This window comes from Callospermophilus lateralis, chromosome 5 (assembly GCF_048772815.1).
Source record: "Callospermophilus lateralis isolate mCalLat2 chromosome 5, mCalLat2.hap1, whole genome shotgun sequence".
Lineage (NCBI taxonomy): Eukaryota > Metazoa > Chordata > Mammalia > Rodentia > Sciuridae > Callospermophilus > Callospermophilus lateralis.
In genome coordinates this window covers 56,439,713-56,453,547 of record NC_135309.1, presented here as the reverse complement: position 1 = coordinate 56,453,547, position 13,835 = coordinate 56,439,713, and the positions used below count along the sequence as shown (strand labels likewise).

At 35.9% G+C, this 13,835-nt stretch overlaps 1 protein-coding gene across 8 annotated transcripts in view; it reads right to left on the bottom strand.

Moving 5' to 3' along the window:
• Csnk1g3 (casein kinase 1 gamma 3) overlaps positions 1-13,465 on the bottom strand; it is a 115,243-nt gene extending 101,778 nt beyond the window's left edge. For all 8 annotated transcript variants that reach the window (XM_076856682.1, XM_076856684.1, XM_076856686.1 and 5 more), the window contains exon 1: positions 13,026-13,465. The gene's annotated coding sequence lies outside the window, so the exon portion shown is untranslated. The remainder of the gene's footprint in view (positions 1-13,025) is intronic.
• Positions 13,466-13,835: the final 370 nt, after the last annotated feature.

The following is a 13,835-nucleotide window of genomic DNA, read 5'->3' as shown; positions in this document are numbered from 1 at the left end:
ATGAAATGTGCAACAAGTGACAGAAACAAATAGAAAGTACAACTGCTTCTTCAGAGATAAGATTTCCTTCTGCCCAGCCTAAATCAAGAAAATATTTCTCTAAAGTGTGATAGCCTGAAGACAGAGACAGAGAATGAATCCAGAGGTACCTCAAACCTCCCTAGGGTTAACAGCATAGTTTTTTCCATGGAGATCATAGCTATATTACTTGAACAAGAAAGAACAGCTCAATATATACTGAGGATTGCATTCACTGAAAAATGAGGCTCCCCTAAGTCATTCTCTAACAAATCTACACCAATAAAAATATTATATTTACAATTATGTTATTGTCATGATATTGCAAGTATACAGCCTAACAAACTCTCAGAGTTAAAAAACCACTTGACATATGCCCCAACAACTCCAATTCTAGGAATTTATCCAAGAGAAATGAAAACTTAAGCTCACCAAAACCTACACACAAATGTTTATGGTAGTTTTATTTGGAATCACTACAAACTGGAAACAAGTGCTTAAACAGTGATGGGAAAAACATTCTGAGATACATCCACACAATGGAATATTACTCAACAATAAAGAGACTGATTCATCCATATGCATAATATGGATGAATCTCAAAAGTTTTACATTATTTAAAAGAAGTCAGATTCATATGGCTACACACCTTGACATTAATCATATGGTTTAAACTAGCCATAAGTATACTATGCACTAAGCAGAATTTCAAGGCAGACTTATTTCTGGCAGAGACAAAATTATAGGAAGAAAAACAGATCAGTGGTCTTTAGGAACTAGGAGTAGGAGTAGGAGTAGGAGTAGGAGTAGGATTTGACTACAAAGCCTAAGAGAATTCAGGGGAATGGTGATGGAGCTGTTTTGTATATGGATTATGGGAAGAGTGAATTTTAGTGTATGTAAACTTAAAAGCAGAACTAAGAAAAAAGCTAATATAAAAATCTTAAAAACAAAATCATTATTAATGGAATTGCTCAAAAAAATGAATATTTCCTTTAACTAGATTTTCTGGCTAGCCAATATGCATTTAATTTCAACTTCTGTCATTTAACATTTGTCTATAAAAATGTTTCTACTTTTAAGCCTAAATATCATAAGTCAGATTCTTGTATTTATTATTTCTTTTAAATTGGGGTCAATTTACTTGCTTGAGATCTGTCTCATACAATTGTGACAATGCAAACTAAACTGGTTTGGAAGGAACTTGGTGCCTCAGGAGGCATTTAATCAAAGTTCTTCCATATTTAAATTCCCGTAATAAAAAAGATGAAATAATTAATCCATTCATCCAACAAATACATGACCATTGAAGGCCTACCATATGCTAAACACAGGAAATACAAATAGCAAACAAGACAAGCACAATCCCTGACATTAATCATATGGTTTAAACCAGCCATAAGTATAATATGCACTAAATAGAATTTCAGGGCAGACTTATTTCTGTTACCTTTCCAACAAACTGGAAATTTTTCTGATACAGAATACCATAATTTGAAGTTTCTTTTCTTGAGCAATACTAATTGGGGTAGAGAAGGAGAGAAAAGGGTGGGGGCAGGGGTGGAACATATTGGAAAGCAAATAGAAACTAAAAGCTTAAAATGGAAAAAAAAAAAAAAAAGCCAGAAGAATAGGTGTAAAGATTTTTGCAATGAAGTCTTAAAAACAAAATAAGGAAGTTCACAGAAACTAAAACAGAAGCATTACAACCACGCCCCTGCTTCTTTCTGTTATTAAAAAAAGGGGGGGGGAGCCAAGATATGTTTTAAAAAGGCAGGGGGCGGGGGGGGGGGGGGGGGGGTCAAGGGGTGGAGTTCCCTGCAGGTGCTGTAGCATGTACACAGAGAAAATTATGTAACTGAAGGACTAAAGACAGCATTTGAAGAATACTCAGTTATGCCAAAATTACCTGAAACATTTTCCATCTTAAACATCCTAATTACACTGTGCTTCTGAGATCACAGTGGGGCCCACAAATTCAGTGCTAACAACTTAATGTCAGGAAAGAAATGGAAAAGCTTTCAATAACTGTTAAAGAAACTAACACAGATTAAAGTAAAATGCCTCTTGATATGTATATAATTACAAGAAAACAAACAAAATTACTAGCATCTTATTAAAATTGTCACAGAGAAGTAAGATGCTAAGTAGTTTCTATTGAGGGGTATATGCAAATTAATGCAAGTACACAGTTTCCCAAAGTTTTTACAGTCAAACATGTCTTGGAATTCAGAAAGTCTGGGGATTTTTGATAGATGGTAATATGCGTATATACTCAGTGAAGGCTGGGATGAAACAGAGAAGTCTGGGACAATGCATTATAATCAAAATTTGGTATTTTTGCAGTAAAACCTACAAATACATGAAAGCAAGACAACAGTTCAGAATAGATTTCATGGAAAAAAATTGATTTGTGTCAAGTATACCAAAAAATCTGGATGCTAGGATTATTAATAAGAAATTATGGTCCTGTAGAATAGAACTTATTATTTTTATCATGTGCTGATTTTATTGTGCTGTTTTGGTAAACCCAAAATAATCTAAAAGTTTTCCACAGGTTCATTAATAACATGTTCTCTAAATCTTACATAAAGTTAAATTTATAAACCACAAGTTTCTTCTCAGGAAACTTTCAGAAAGCTAACCCTTGCAATCTGTAGAACTTCCAAATTCAAAAAATATTTCTTAAGTTGAATTGAACATATTGAATTAATCATAAAATGGCTATAATTGGTAGGGATGTTCCTGACCCAGGAAACAGCACCAAATGAGTCACAAAAAGGATCTCGATTTGTCATAAATGTCAAAATAAACCTACAAAACTCTATTATCATGGTGTATTTATATGTATACATTTACTGACTATACATAATATAGACAATATACAATAAGCAACACAATATACTATCTCTGAAGTAAAATATTTTCACTGAAGAAAAAAAGAGACAGGTCCTCATCAACAATGGTATAAAAAAAAGGAAAGCAGAAGTGCAGTTCTAGTAAATAACCATTAAAGTTTCCTCTGTCCTGATGTTTCATGAAAAACAAAATTCAACTGAATCACTAAATATGATACAGAGCTTAAAATAAATAACTTTTAATTAGCAAAAAATTATTGCTTCCTTGTAATTTAGAGTAACTTTAAAGATAAGTTTTTATTACTTAGGTCTCAAGATTTCCAGGGGCACCGAATTGATGCCTTGATTTATTTATTTTTTTTAAAGAGAGAGAACTTTTTCATACTTATTTTTTAGTTTTTCAGTGGACACAACATCGTTATTTTATTTTTATGTGGTGCTGAGGATCAAACCCAGTGCTCCACGCATGCCAGGCCACCACGTTACCGCTTGAGCCACATCCCCAGCCCAATGCCTTGATTTATTCTTAAAAAAATTTCCTTTTAGCAAACTTTCCAAACCTTAGAAATGGTCAAACTATGCCTACCAAAAATTGATAATGTACAATGAAAATAGCAGCCTCACTAAGGATGCAAAGTTAAAAAAACAAATAAATAAATAACTATGAGAAATGTCACTTCTTACCCTAGTCCTCTAGCTACTACATGCATTTTTTCTGTCACCTTTACACCTCATCCCAGTTTTTAAAGATAGCTTAAAAATAAAAGGAAGTCTTTTTTAAAAGAAAGAAAAAATAGCTACAAGTTGTATATAGAGAGAAGAAGAAATCAGTAATCAGTAATTTTCAACCCTGCAGTAAACTGTAATAATTTCCAGAAATCTTAAAGTTTACCAATGTGCTGGCCCTATCCCCAGATTCAAATATAAATTAGCATGAGTAGGTTCCACTGTCTCTCAAACCTTTCTCTTTTCTCTTCTACTAAGAAAGTGTTGGCATTCCCAAGCCCATACACAAGACTGCAACGGTTATCTTTAAAACTGCCGATTTCAATTCCTTGCTGTCACAAGCATATATATGTATATACATATACCTGTACATACATACACATACACACACACCATATTTTGATTGGAAATTTTTAAATTAATCCATATAGTAAAGTTCATTTTTATTTATTTGATATTCGAATTCCCAAATACTCAGGATTTTTTTCTTCAGTCTTCAGAACACAACCCTCACTAATAATAACCTATTAAGATAAATAGCAAAGCATGTGATAATAAACAAATACACAATACAAATTCCAGCTAATCAACATTTAAATGATGATCAGAAAATATTCAAATAATTTTAAAGAATTTATTATATTTTGATACTTTATTAATCACAGACATTTGCAGAATCTCAATTATATAAAGATATATTAGCTACAATATGTCCTGGCACTAATATGGCAGAAAAAGAAATCAATAAGTAATCTACCTATTTCTACAATGAAAATTGGTATCACGAGATTCCACATCTTTAAGATTTACATTTTTGGGGTGAGACAAGTCTTACTGTTTTCCAATCCTTGTAATAAACGTAAAAAATAAAATTTTTATAAAAATTTACATTTACTTATCAGTTTTTTTTTTAATGTCACCTACAACTGATACCTACCAGTTTCATTTCCAAAATGATGCCAGGCTACTTTTGTAATAAAGTAGAATACCATAGCCATATGTTTGCACATCATAAAACTAACAGAATACCATGAATTATCTGTTTTTCTCCATTACATTACATATTTGCCTACTACTTGAAAGTACATTATTCATTGCTAGAATAAGTATTTCACAGAAATAGAAAATAAACATGACATAGACTGGGTGTCAGGGGAGAAAATTTTTTTTCACTTCCCTTTTACCAAAGGAAATTCTGAATATAATCTTAACTCTAATATATCACATTCTAATACACTCCTTTGAGTACTACCTGAAGTCAAAACCAAGTAAGTTTAAAAGAAAAAAAAAAAAAAACAACTTATAATTTCAAAATATTCAGAAATTCACTACTTTTATAAAGTACACTTGTACCCAAAAGTATCACACAACCTATTTCAATCTAAAACTTTAAGGTAAATAATTTTAATAAATTCAATTTTCAGAATAAATAAAATTACAAAGTATCAATGCATTAAATGAGCATTTTATTCAACGTATTATTCAGTGAAAGCAAATTATATGTTATAATGTAATTTGGTAGAAAACCCCACTCAGAATCTATTTTCTTTCCTCAAAAAATCTACATTATTATTTTTTCTGATAGTAGAAAAAAATGTATAAGCATAGCTGAAAATCCAAATACAGGGAGACACAAAAAGTTTGAAAGCAACAAATCATCCCAAATCTCCCCATTTATAAATACTATCATTAACATAAATATTCTTCCAGAAAATGGATTTACTCTATATATTTATAACCATCCATATATATATATATATATATATATATATATATATATGTATATTTCTTTCCTTTACTTATGTTGAAGGTAAAAGAATGTTCAAGATAATTTTCTTTAAAGTAAAAATATAAAAATTGGTCTTAGCTCATTCTGCTTTTGCCATTTCATTAAAGCAGGTCAGATTTGAGTTTGTTTTTTTTTTTACTTAAGTTTTATTTTTATTTATTTATTTATTTTTATTAGCTACACATGAAATTACAATGATCTTGGCAGCAGAATAGACATTATGATTGCTGTATGTATATAGGTGACTGTATGACCAATATGATTCTGCAATCTGTACAATCAGAAAAATAAGAAATTATACCCCAATTGATTCAAATGTATGAATTGCCAAGATTAGATTTGAGATTATTTAGTGTGTGTTTCTCTATGTTGTTACTGTTGTTCTCCACTTGAGGGGAGATGAAAATCTGTTTGCTTGTTTCTCTTTGAAAGAAAAAAAAAAAGCTCTAGCTCTAGCTCAATATTTTCTAAGCCTGAGAACACAGGTATCTGTACTAAAATTGGTTGGCCAACTGATTTACGTAGGAACCCATGATTCTGAGCAAATTTGCAATGTAGACAGGAATACTTTTAAGGACTCCCACTTCTTGATCAGAAAGTACACTACACTAACAATTAGCATGCAAGAGTTCTAATAGCCAAATATGTTACTTGAGCATTTCATTCAACCTTCCTATGATTCACCTCAATTCCAAAATTCTGTGTTCCTCCTATGCCTCCTGAATCCTCTACTAAATTTTGGGGCTCTCAAAATAGATAAAAACCATCCTTCCCTATCTTACTGAGACTCCTTAATTTCAAATTTATCTGAAGACAACCTCTCATTTCCTCAATATACTTGTTGTTCCTCACTTTGTATGAAGAACAAAGTAATCTAATGAGATCAAAGATGTGGGCAATTTTTCAACAAGGAGGGCAGATAGCAACTCTGAAAAAAAATGAAACAAGTTTATATCTACAAACTTTTATTTTAAATTAAAATAATTTATGAATTCCAGGGAGGGGAACGTATAATCCTACAATTTAGATAATCTATTTTATTGACTCAAAGTCTATTAAAAAGCTAGCACTGTTTTTAGCTCTGAAAATATTCAGACCTGAGCATATTTAAGATACCAATATAGAATTAGCTTTCTACCAGTTACCTTTCATCCATTATATCAATACAACACTTTAGAGTTCAAAGTGCATTCATATGCATTATTTATTTTCAATCTCAAAACAAATAGATATAATGGTCACTATTGATTACCTAACATCCATTTCTCCCACATTATTCCTTCTCACACTATTTTTAAAATATCCTCCCTCTACCATGTAATTCAGGGAAATGTGACAACATCACCAATTACAGGGGATATATGCTGATTAGTAGAAACAAGCCTATCTCCCTTGTCATAACTGGTCAATAAAATATAAAGGGAAAAATTATACTGGTAGGCTTCTGCAGAAGATTTCCTCACTTTTGCAAAAACAGAGAGAGAGAGATAGTAAAAAAGACACAGATGGACATAGGAGGAAAAACACTATGCCTTCCTCTGGTCAATGGATTCTAAATGGGATCTTGCTGCCAGTCTAAGGAAGAATCCAATGGACAGAACAGCAGAGCCAAGAAAAACAGGCAGACCACAACTCTGAAGCCTCTCAACCCTCACTCTACCTCTTTATTTCAACGTTCCATTTTAGTAACTACTGCATTTCACCCATTGTAGTGTTGTGGAACCCAGATAAAAGCATGTTCCACATACCTCTCCTTCCCCATCCTGGACCTCCTTTTTCAACTCTGAGTTCTCCTTTCCACTTGGGCTAAGCTAGACAAATCAGGAGGAAGCTACTGTAAGCTATTATACCAGCATGCTTTTCACAGATCTCTAGTTGTCCTGATACATAACAAAGATATGGCATTTTCTCTTTCAAAAACAATCTCCTCTACCAATTTTACCCCAGAAGTCCCCGCCTAGGTTAAGGAGATATCAGAATTATTAAAAGGCTCTTCCCCAATGCTGATGCTGTATAAAAGCTGATATACCATATGAAATCAGATCAGGGACCATATTAGAAAATATATGCAAATCAGACTGATCACTTAACCAGATAATTCACTCTAAGGAAGAAATCTCTGGTAGATTCAATAATAACAGAATCTATTACTTTTTCAAAAGAAGATACTAATAAACAAATCTCTAAGTGTAAACTAGGAGTGTAAACTAAGAAAGATGATACTTTTGGAGACACTTCTTTAATAAATTATTAACTAAGAGTTCTTATGTTAGTGTTAAAAGGAAGTCTTTTAAAAATCTACACACCCAAAACATTTTATTGCTACTAAAATAAAATAAGGTACATTCACAAAGTAATCTTATAATACAGAGTCAAGATCTCCTCTTCAAGTACCAATCTACTGGATGGAAGTTGTTTTACTTTTCTTGCAAAATCCACACCCATAGTACATCACCTGTGATTTCCAGTTTCCATTTCTTAAATATGGAAAGACATCTTAAAAACACTTGAATAGCAATTTTATTGGAGCATCTTTTTAGATTATTTGGTTTTCTTTTTCCCAATCATTTAAAATTATGTCACCCTCACCTATTTTCATTATAGTTGATTTTAGCTATTCACCTGTTTTCAAAACAACCAACTGATTCTAATACAAACACCTTTACGCCTTCAGAGTTTCCTGAACAATGTTTCATTACACTATTTAATAATATCAATTGTAATTGCCACTAACAGTTTGTTGAGTACAAACACAAATCATTCTTGATAAATACATAATAACTAATGGGGATAAATTTTCAAGAGCAAACCCAGAGAGTAGTTTACTGCCACTCAATATAGCATAATCTCCAATCAGTTTTTTGGGTTTTGGTTTTGTTTTTTGGTACGAGGGGGGTTGAACCCAGTGGTGCTTACCACTGAGCAACATCCCCAGCCCTTTTTTATATATATTTTACTTAGAGACAGGGCTTCAATAAATTGCTGAGGTTGGCTTTGAACTCAATATCCTCCTGCCTCACCCTCCCAACTCGCTGGGATTACAGGCATGCGCCACCTTGTGACATCATCAGTTAATTCTATAGAGAGAAATAAGAGTATCATTTAATCTCATGAATGGGTTAAAGAGAGTTCAGCTAAGAGACCTTCTCCTATAATGAATGAATCTTTGGTTATTCTACCTACCAATCAACCCTCCAACAATTCACATACATCAGCAACTTCTGAAATGAAGGAAGATGTAAAAAGCATCATATTTTTGGCACTTTATATGAATCTTCCGAATCTTGATAAAGAACATAATGGCAAAAAAAAAAAAAAAAAAAAAAAAGAACATAATGGCAGAGTCAGTCTCTCAATAATCTGCCTCTGCTCACTCCGAAATGTAGCTATCAGCTAAAGAAAATACTTTCAGATAACACTAAGTCATCTAAATAAATGCAATAAATTTGAGCTCAGCTTCAAATCTAATATTACTAGAGGGAAAAAAGGCATTAAATTTTTTTAAAAAATAATATCATGAGATTTTATTTAATTCCATTGAATTATAAAAAAATGTGGACATGATTAAGTCATAAATTTTCATTAAATTTACTTATAACTATATAATACATCATTACAGAAGAAAATGATTAAAAAGTATGTCTCATCTCCCAAATGCACAAACACTTTAAGTTCATTGGTAAGAATTCCAAAATGATAAAGAATGGAAGGAGAAAATATAATCAATCTCTTAATAAAGAACAAATGAGTGTGTGGCCTCCTCAGGTCCCATAATAGGAGGGAACTTCAAACATGAACAACTTTAAGATTCCAACTATAAAAAGCAGCCTCCACTATGATTTACCCTCCACACGTTCTCTCTCATTCTGTATCTCTCTCCTTTCATATTTTCTGAGTAGTTAGAGGCCCTCCAAAGTCACTTCACATTAGTGGATAATATATATTTGATTTCTACATATCCCAAGTATGGTTCTTTTCTACAGACAATCATAGGAGTATGTTCTGAGATAGTTTAAGTTACTGGAACCATACTACAGAATCTCTACAATTAGGAAAAGACAGATACCCTCAAAATTATCACTTCCAAGAAATTATATTGTGACAAACCAATAGATATACTAACAGTATCAAGTAATACCACAAAGTACCAACTGCTTCAGAAACAAACCAGTTTAAGATATAAAGTCAGGAGGAAAGAAAGAAAGAAAAAGAGAATTCAAATATTCATTCTGCTACTCCCAAGCTGGGTCTTCAACAGGTTCAATTCTAAAAAACTACTTCCTACTCTCAAAAATGGGAATTATACCATGCAACTTAGAGCTCTTAACTGTATCATTTATGGTCTCAATACAAAGCCTGGCTTAAAACACATTGTAACAGGTGTTACTATTTTTCGGAGAAGTTTAAGGTAACACAAATTCAGTTACAATGTAAGTTCGTTTTTAATGCTAAGAGGGAAAATCCAAAGAACTTCCTCTGAATCTTACTCTAAATAAACTCAGAAACTGGTGTTGCAAGGGTGGTATTTTTCTAACCATTCTTTTGATAATGATTAAGTTTGGGGTTCAATTATTTTAGGGTCACCTTATACTTAAGATTACTAAAAACCTCATATATGTTTACCTGGAACTGTGGCAGTTTCTCATTTTATCATCCCACTGTTACAGAAAACTATTGTTTTCTTGTAGAGATTCTTTACATTTCATTCTATCCCTAATAAATCTCACTTTCAAATGTACTAATAGTGCTAGAACTACCCAATGACCTATATTTTGCTAGTTAATATTTCAGTATTCCCTCTATTCAGCTGATACACTATTTTGGAAGCCCTTCAAAATTAAGCTATCACTGGGCCGGGAAGGAGGCGGGGCGTGTATATGAAAAAGAAAAAAAACAAAAAACAGAATAATGGTGTATTCCCACCATGGAGAATGCAGGATGGATCACAGGGGACACTGAGAGTAACTGAAGAGCTTCCCATTTCTTTCTGAGTCACATTTTTACAATCTGGATTTATTTCACATAGAACCAATTATCAGATTACCAGACACACCCATATACAAATGTAAGTAAAGAAATGTAAAAAAAAATGCATAATTTTTTAGATCATACACATTTCTGCTTTCCTCCAGTAGCATGAATGATAGCAAGTTGACTATTTTGTTATATTTTTTTTCCTTAAACTTAAATAGCCTTACTGACCTAACTACTATCAGTATAGAACATATTCACAAAACATTCACGCCTTGAACTGACTCATTTTTAAATACAAGGCATTCTGGACTTCCATGGCCTGATCTCCACCTATTTTCATAGCTTCCTCTTCCACAGGACCTCCTGGTACAGCAACCTTATGTCCAGCTCAACAGGTCTTATAACACCCAATCACATGCCTATGATCAGGCTGCTCTCCTGATGAAAGAAATAATAAATACCCCGACCCCCCATTTTGCCTTTTAAAATATTTTAAGGTCCAGATGCAGTGTATTCATTCATTGTAATTCCCCAGTCAAAAATCTCTCTCTCTCTCTCTCTCTCTCTCTCTCTCTCTCACACACACACACACACACACACACACACACACAATCACTCTTACATGTAGTAAAGGTGAGGGTTGAATTAAATTATTCCTTAATTCTAATCCCAGTACTTCATTTGAAGAAATAAATGACTTTCATTTTGAAGATTTTGTTGATATATTGTTATTGCTTACAAATCGAATGATGACCAAAATGTCAATAATTATATAATTCATAAATGTTTAAGCTGATAAATAGCAGGTCAATGAACAAAATAAATCATTGCTAAAATAATCTCTCAAAATCTCTGCAGAAAGTTTTATTTATGTCAACAGTAAAACAAATCTCTCTCCCTTCTTCTAATAAAAACTATTCCTACCTGATGCATATACTAAAGTGCAAGCTCACTTAAAGCAAAAGTATCTGTACATTCTGTTAAGTATCCATGCCAAAACCACACAATGTATTTTATAACATCTTCTTCCAATGTCTATAAACATAATTTTCATCTTTTGTGCAAACTATAAAGGTCATAACAAAAAATATGAAGATAATTTATCTGAACTCAGGAAACAGCTGGAGCAAAGTTTGGAAATAATATAAAATACTAAGCACATTCAAAGAAAAAAGTTACTGAGAATGTCACATATCAGATCTGATGTGTGTGTGTGTGTGTGTGTGTGTGTGTGAGAGAGAGAGAGAGAGAGAGAGAGAAAGAAATGTTTTCTTACCAGTCTCACATCTTTCTAATTCTAAATTATCCTTATAATAATTTGTGTGATATTTTCCTTCCACGATGTATTTATATATGGGAAACTTCAATATTCTTCAAAGAAACACATATGACTTTAAAATTAGGGGGGTTTATTTCATTAAGTATTCCATTTTATAGTTGAACATCTCTTTTTTTAATTTTTTTTTTTAGTTGTAGATGGACACAATACCTATATTTTATGGTGCACATGCTAGAAGAGCACTCTACCACTGAGCCACAACCCCAGCCCTGCAATATCTCTTACTATCTCTAATCAAGTCACTAACAATCACAAGAAATAATTACAAGAGTAAAAGAAGTAAATGACTTATTTTCTTAATTTATCAAAAATAGGCAGGTTTTTCATTTTCCATTTTTAAGTATAAGTTATTACCCAACTTAAAGAGGGCCACTGGCTGAGCAACCTGGGCACTCATCACAACAGAGTTAAAACTAATTCGCACAGTGTAGCAACAGTAGCTGTCTCCCACACAGACTGACTCTCGCCCATTAACTTTTCCTTCTTTCCTGAAGCCTGAGGTGGGAGAACTGGAATGATCATGACACAGGCCTAACTACCCCCACCCCACAAGCACACACACACACACACACACACACACACACATTTCCATCACCACACTGCTGACAACAAATGTGGGGATGTAGACCCACAGAAACGACTCTTCTGTGTGCCTCTTCCCCTGCATGAGGAGAAAACAAACAAACCAGCCCCGTAACAGTAACCAACAGTAATTTTGTTGCCTTTTGACTAATGCCTTGGTTAAGTTTGGAGTTAAGTCGAAAGCTCAATCAAATAGGTAAATCCCTGCCCCCTCCTTTAAAACAAACACCGCCCCCCCACGGGAAGTTTATCCCCGAACTGAATGCTGGCCTCTGCCACCTCCTTCCCCAGATCCTTGTCTTCCTCTTATCCAAAGCCCCCATTCCGAAGGTAATTCTGTGGGCACCGCCAGCAGCACCGGGGACTGCATTCACCTCCTCAAAACCCCTTCTAAAAGAAGCCTCCACCTAAAGCCAGCTCGCCCACCTCCCAGGCGTCTCCGCACGCGCCGCACCACTCGGGCAACTTTTGCACCTAGCCCGGCCCCGCCGCCCGCGGCCCCCTCGGCACCCTCATCCCGCGGCCGCGGCCCCTCCGGCCCGCGCCTCCGCGCCGCCCGCCCGGGTCCTCGCCTACTCTTCCCGCGCCCCCGCCCGCGGCGCCGCCCCCGCCTCAGCCCTCCCCAGCCTGCCCAGGACCCCAGCCCACTCAGCCCCACCCGGGAGGCAGGAACCCGCGGCCGCGCCGAGCCTGCAACCGGGCCGGGCCAGCCAGCCAAGCACCGCGGAGGGGGCTTTACCTCAGAGGCGCGGCCGCGAGTGGCGGGGTCGGTCCCGGGCGCGGGCGGCGTCCCCACTCCGATAGTCAGCGGCGACGGGGGCAGCTGCGACGGCACATCACACCCGCCGGCGGCCGGAGGAGGAAAGCAAACCACGCAGGGAGGGATCGAGCGAGGTAGGGGGGAAGGAACGAGCGAGGGAGGTAAGGCAGCTCGGCCCGGCTCGGACTAGGTCTCAGCACTACTGCCAGTGCTTCCTACCGCCGCCGCTGGCCGGAGAGTCGCCGCCCGGGCCGCTGCTGTCGCCACCGATGCAGTCGGGAATGAATGCACAGCGGCACCTCACTTATCCGGAGGTCAAACATCCTTCTGCCTCGAGCATCCGGATCGGCGCCGGACCCGGAAGTGAACACATGGAAAAAAAATTAAAAAGGAAAGCGTCTCTCTAGCGGTGGCGGCCCCCGGAGCTGCCCGCATCAGCGAATAGAGCCGAGTAGAGCCGAAGATTTCACCGAACTGCTAGGATTGGTCGGATCGCCGACCGGAAGGGAGGCAGCGTACTCATTGGCTGGCAAGCTTCATAAAACCTTAACCACTCCCTGTCTCCACCTTCGCGCGAGCGGTGCGTAGCGAGAATGAGGAGCAGTAGTAGATGCGAGTGTGTTTTTGTGCTTCAGACCGTGAGCACTCCTGTGGTTTAGAAGACCTACTAAAAATTGAACAAGCAAAAAAGCCTTAAGGGCGCCTTTGTGCCAAATCAGGTACCAAGGCTTTTTCAGGTGTGCTGAGACAGCCCTCCAGATGCCAGAGACTCTTAGGGCCAGGAAATGA